The sequence below is a fragment of the Peromyscus maniculatus genome, chromosome 2 (assembly GCF_049852395.1).
Source record: "Peromyscus maniculatus bairdii isolate BWxNUB_F1_BW_parent chromosome 2, HU_Pman_BW_mat_3.1, whole genome shotgun sequence".
Lineage (NCBI taxonomy): Eukaryota > Metazoa > Chordata > Mammalia > Rodentia > Cricetidae > Peromyscus > Peromyscus maniculatus.
The window spans coordinates 60,709,027-60,715,729 of record NC_134853.1 but is presented as its reverse complement, the minus strand read 5'-3'; positions in this window follow the sequence as shown (position 1 = coordinate 60,715,729).

The following is a 6,703-nucleotide window of genomic DNA, read 5'->3' as shown; positions in this document are numbered from 1 at the left end:
ATGATGTCCTCTGCTGAGATGAAGAGCATATTTCCACATTGCTTCTGGTGGGACTGATGTAAGCAGAAGACAGAGGAGGTAAGTTGTTGCAAACTGAATTTTCCTGTAATTTAAGTTTCCATCGAAGGAAAAAGTATTAGTACTCTGCTCAGGAAGACAGTTCCCTCTCGGGGATCCTCCAAAACTGTGAAATAATCATTCTTTTTCTGTCCAGACCTGTCCTGCTGTGCCCATCACCATCACAGACACAGCGCATGCAACTTCTATGTCTAGTCTCAGATGCCAGGAAGTAAGTTCAGAGTCAAGCCTGACAATGGGTTTGAGAGATTGGCTAAATACACATCATAGTGCCTTAGAAACAAAACAGTTTTAAATCGCATGTAAACATCTTTCAAAATAATTTGGCTCTGGGGGCAAATGTGTGTGACATTCATCCACTAATTATTCTGAGGGTACATATCGGAAAGCTCCCTGTGGATTTTACTTCTGCTTCAGTGTCTCTTCCCATGTGTCCCTTCTCTTACCTAATTCATTTTGTTGTCTAATATTGTCTGCTGGTGTTATCAGCAAATGGCAGTACTGTGACTCTTGAGTTCCAACACAGACACCCAGACCCAGACACACACACACACACACACACACACACACACACACACACACACACACACACACCTCCCTCAACATTTCTGAAACTGGATTACTCCTTATGCCACCAGTCAATGTGCTCTTTCATTTTTTTCCTTCATTCTCTGTCCTGATTTCCCCCTTGGAACGGTTGGAACTGAGTAAAAATAATGTTCATATGTGTTTATAGAACTGGGGTCTGTCATAAGTTTAGAAATGCATAATCAGCCTCAAGGGGTGTCACATGCCTTTAATCCCAGCACTTAGGAGGCAGAGACAGGTGTATCTCTGTGAGTTTGAGTCTACATTGAGTGCTCCAGGCCAGCTAGGACTACATAGGGAGATCCTGTCGAAAGAAAAAAAAAGTCAAGACTCTAAATCACCTTCATGAGAACATCCTTTTGATGGTCATTTGAGTTACCTACACATAGTACTTCACAGATACATACTAAGCTAAATGACTCACTCAACACAGCCATTAAGAGATGCATTTGGAGGTCAAGCCCAGCTCTGTGACTCCAAGGCAGATGGGATGCGTGGGTAGCAATTCCTAACACCAGAGAACCTCCCAACACTAACAGTGTGGGGAAACTTTCACAAATATTGTCTGGATCATTTTTTACCTTTTCACAAGCACAAATGTGGAAAATAATTTTGATTTGTATGCATGTAACCTTAATTGTCTGTCCAAATAATTGCTTATTTCTGAATGCAAAGGCACAATTATTAAACCTCTGGGTATTTTTACAAATTACCAACAAGACAGAAATAATAGACATAGCACAGTTCTTAAAATAACTTGCAATTAATGCAAAGGGCTTGCATCGCCATAGTTAACTCTGCCATAAATTCATATTCCCCCATCTAACTCCACAAGCAAATTTCTGAGTAAACAAGTGAGTCAGTTTGCTCTCTGAGCTAAAGTGGACCCAAGGAGAGGTGATTCTCTACTGAGTAAGTAGTGCTGGAGCTTGCTAATGACAGCCTGAAGTTGCTCAACGTTTATCGTTTCTTATGACAAATCCAGGTTTTCCAAATCTAAATTTCAGACTCCCTGAAACATCAATTGCTTTGAGGGAAAGAAACTGTCAGCAGAAAGTATGAGAGTGGAAAGGAGATGGTTAGCATATTTTTAAAAGAGTTTGATATTATTCAGTCATTTTCCAAAGATATAATACTTGGGTCAGATAAATGGTTTCCCCAACCATCCTTCCAGTCTTGTTAGATTTATGTGGGGCATATCAGAGAGAGAGAGAGAGAGAGAGAGAGAGAGAGAGAGAGAGAGAGAGAGAGAGAGGGAGGGAGGGAGGGAGGGAGGGAGGGAGGGAGGGAGGGAGGGAGGGAGGGAGGGAGAGAGGGAGAGAGGGAGAGAGGGAGAGAGGGAGAGAGGGAGAGAGGGAGAGAGGGAGGGGGAAGGAAAGGGAAGGGAAGGAAGTGCTATAAAATGCAATTGTAATTGTATAGGTATTGTAGAACTTATAGGATATTAATGGGAATAATTATGAGTTAGATGGTGGGATAGAATGCTATAGGATGGGCCAAGAGTCAGGAGGATTTAAAAGTGAGACATAAGCTCAGGGAGACAAACAATCTGGCCAATGGAGATTCCAGACCTACATAAAGGGACCTCTCAGAGGTAGATGCTGCGTTAGTTTCCTATCCCTGCTTTAACAAACTTAGTGCCTTAAAACCACTCAAATATATACCCCACAGTTCCTAATGTCTCCAGCCCAGGTGTGCTGGAATAGACACTCCACTTAGGGTCTCCCGTGTCAGATCAAATTCTGAGCAGGTGCACTATTTACTAAAGATCTTACAGAAAGACTGGCTTATAACTTCATCTGGGTTGTTGGGGGAATTCAGTTTCATGGAATTATAGAACTGAGATCCCTGATCCTTTGCTCCTATAAACTTGGAAATGGTATTTGCTCCCAGTTGCATGCATTCTTTCTCCTGCTTTCCCTGTGGTCCTCTCCAGCAACCAAGGAGCCCCTTTCATGATAGATACTCATCTGACTTTCTCGTTTCTGCCTCTTCTGAGTTCCTCAGAAATGCCTGTGCTTCTCAGTGCTCTTGCAAATGGACTCTACCCACACAGATAATCCAGGGCATTCTCCAATCCTAAGATCCTTTCCTTTCCCTTACATTTGCAAAACCTCCTTGGCCAAATCAAATTTTACAGCAACATACCACCATAGACAAAGCTCATGGGGGCCAAATCCTTCAGAGCACCAGCACCACAGTTTCTTTCTTTCTTTTTTTTTTTTAATTGTATAGGACTGACTTTTTTTTTTTAGATTTATTTATTTATTATGCATACAGAAGAGGGTACCAGATCTCATTACGGATGGTTGTGAGCCACCATGTGGTTGCTGGGAATTGAACTCAGGACCTCTGGAAGAGCAGTCGGTGCTCTTAACCTCTGAGCCATCTCTCCAGCCCAGCACCACAGTTTCATGAGAGACCTGGTGCACAGATAATCTGTAAAAGAGCATAGCTGCCCAAAACACCCAAAGAGTTACTAGTGTGAGAAAAAAAACTGCAAAAGAGCCTGTCTGTTCAGACAGTAACCAAATCAGCTCAGTTTACACACACACACACACACACACACACACACACACACACACACACACACCACACACATGTCCTAACTCTGAAAGACTGAGTACTTTAAAGTAATGCACAAATTAGCAGAAAACATATGTGTCTTATTGTTAAGAAAATATCAGAAAACAATGGAGGTAGATTCACTACTAAAAATAACTATTTTTTCTTATTTTGTGGTGGCAGGTACTATATAGTGTTTAACATGACTAATATCGTGTGTGTGTGTGTGTGTGTGTGTGTGTGTGTGTGTGTGTACATTGAATTTACACATGTACAATTTGATGGAAGAATATGTGTAACATGATGACCTGCTGTCACAGACTTGTCCAATAGAGCAATTGCCCACTGTTGTCACAGAGCTCGACCCTGCTTTGCCATCAGTGTCTGCCAATTATAACCTCTGCACAGACACAGCTCGCTGGCTCTGGCACATTCATTTTCTTATGCAATAAAATCATTTCCCAGCATGAATGCAATTGCATGAGAGTTGCTTCATAGTGAGAACCATCCAGCCCCGTCGTTAAATTCCATGGGGAGCATACAAGTAGAAATACAGTCAAAATATTTTAATTTTTTGAGTTGATATCTAAAGGCTGCCAAATATTTCTGTTTAGATATTTCTCTAGACAGTCAAAGTGGTAATGTGGTAAGTATAGAACTTCTTTATTCCTATTGGTCCCTAAAACTGATCTGAAGAATGGCGACTTGTGTTTTAGATCAGTTCTAATAGCAATAATCCAAAACATTAACAAATGGACTGAGTTCCCTCTGGAAATACATTCACAAGATACTGAGTTAAATCAACTTGTAATTACAAGGGCTCAAGTGGTCTGTCCTGGGCTTTATTTAGAATCTGTTTCAGTTTTGAGCCGCCACTCCCTGCAAGGTAACTTAACCACTTTTCTTTTGATTAGATACCAGGTAAAGGGAAATACAAACTTAACTCACGCTCCACCTTTCCATGCTTTCCCTCTTGTTCCAGAGGACACAAAACTATAATGGACGACTAACACAGAACTTTATAATGAAGTCTGAAGCCTGTGATTTCTATTACTATCCTCCAGAGCATTTCCTCCTGCTACAAATGACTGAAAAGACTTAAAAGCTCACCACACACACACACACACACACACACACACACACACACACACACACACACACACGACTGTCTTTCTAATTAAAAATGTTAAAGTAGGATTTTCTTGATGCTTTAGTGCCTGAGCTATAGCCATAAATAAAATACAACACAGCATATTTACTTATAAAGCTGGGTTTAAATAGTACATAAAGCACATCAATTTTTGTGTAACAAACAAGAGTTTTAATCACTTTAAATTACTTTACTACCTGGGTAGAAAATGATTTCAGTAAAGATATGATCAACTTTGACATAAAACATGCCAAATGGGAGCTCTCCAGTGGAAAATTGTGTGACCTTTAACACAGTTTAACAATCTGTGATAAAAATCCTATTTTTCATTCTCTGTTCTACATTTTGCTTCATGAATTACTGGTCCCAGACAATTTTCAATGACAATAATTTCATCAAAGGTATCTTAATATAAACTATATTCAAATTCATTGAAAGTCATGTATCACTTGTACAGCCTCTTTCTTCTTGACATGATTTTCAAATATTGCTTGCATCCAATCTTTCCTTTTTGCACATCCTCAAATTCATACTACAGCTGTTATAGACACAGCTAATTTACATATAGATTAAAAATTACCTAGAAGCCCATTTATACCCTGATGAGTTAAAGACAAAGTAAGTCAAAGTTGTTCGCTGATTTTCATTAAATCCGAATATTATGACATATTAAACCAGTCAAAATGCAGGCTTCGAGTCTATGGCTTAAGTTTTAAAATGCTGGGTTGAATAATGGTGGTGGCTGTTCAGATAACCAAATTCAGACACATTTTTAAATGTTGCAACAGCTTTTGACTCACTATCCTTTAAAATGATAGTTGACTCTTACATCTAATCCCACAATTATTAAACGTAGTTGTTTTAAATCAAATAAACTAGCAGGCCTTTGCAGTCTAGACAATTTTCATTAGACTTGAAGGAAAGGTATCTTTTCAAAATGACTGAAGTTCAGCTACTTACTTTGCTAGCTCTGGTCTATCTGCCTGATCTAGTAAGCAGAAGTACATTTATAGTGGTCTGTCACTCAATTGCCTCCCATGCCCAGCTTCTCTTTAACTTGCCCATGTAGTCCCTACTTGAAAGGGAAGGTGAGGGTGACCACATTAAAACTATATGACCCTTCCCACCCAGGCCACAGTATTGGAGGAAAAAATAGACAGCTTTCCCTGGGCCCTTTAATCCAATGATCTATTATTAAGTGGATTCTTTCTTTCTTGAAAACTAGAACTTTTATATGCATAGATGGTATCAAAGAAAGCTGAAAGGCCATGTAGAACTGAGACCACCTCTAGTGTCAAGACGATCTACAGGTCAACAGGTTAAGCCTCTTGAGAGGACAGTGAAGGACATTGGGAAAATGGCAGGATTGAAAGAAAATACTGTACTGGACAATAGAGGCAAAGTGAAGGAGAATTAAAGATAATGAGACAGAAAAGCCCACAGGAAGAATCAGAGTAGGCTATAGTGAGTAAGAGAGGTCTGAGACCCCAGGGCAGTGGTTCTCAACCTATGGGTCACAACCCCTTTGAGGGTCAAACATCCCTGTCACAGGGGTCACATAAGACCTCTTCATATCAGATATTTGCATTACAATTCATAACACTAGCAAAATTACAGTTATGAAGTAGCAACAAAATAATTGTATGCTTGAAGGTCACTGCAATATGAGAAACTGTATTAAGGGGTTGAAGCATTAGGAAGTTTGAGAACCACTGCCCTAGGGGCTTTCCATTGCTTAACTCACTTCCCCATGAACTGAATTTTCCCAGCTTAACAACATGGCCTTATATCTTCTCTATTGTACCTCTTTTTACTTGAATCAATTTGAAATACTGTTGCTTTTGAACAAACTAATCCTAATTAGAATATAAAGGATGCTTTCAAGATGAAGTACAACTACTTTGCATGAAAACTTAGGAAAGCAAGCAATATAGATGGTTGGTTGGTTGGTTGGTTGGTTGGTTGGTTGGTTGGCTGGCTAGTTGGGTGGCTGGTTGGTTGGTTGATTGGGTGGTTGGCTGGCTGGCTGGTTGGTTGGATGGGTGGGTGGCTGGCTGGCTGGCTGGCTCGTTGGGTGGTTGACTGGCTGGCTGGCTGGATGATTGGTTTCAGAAGAGGGAAAAGTTTCTGGCCATCTTGACCTGGAAGAACTCTCACATAACACCCAAGTATAATATGCTATTGGAAACAAAAACGAAAAATCTTTTGTCTGTTTTCTTCTCATGAGAAATACTGGAATCCTTAGAGATCTTATCTGTTACAGTTTCTAAAGAAACCACAATAACAGAACATGTTTGTAGTTCAGAACATGCAAAAGCCTTG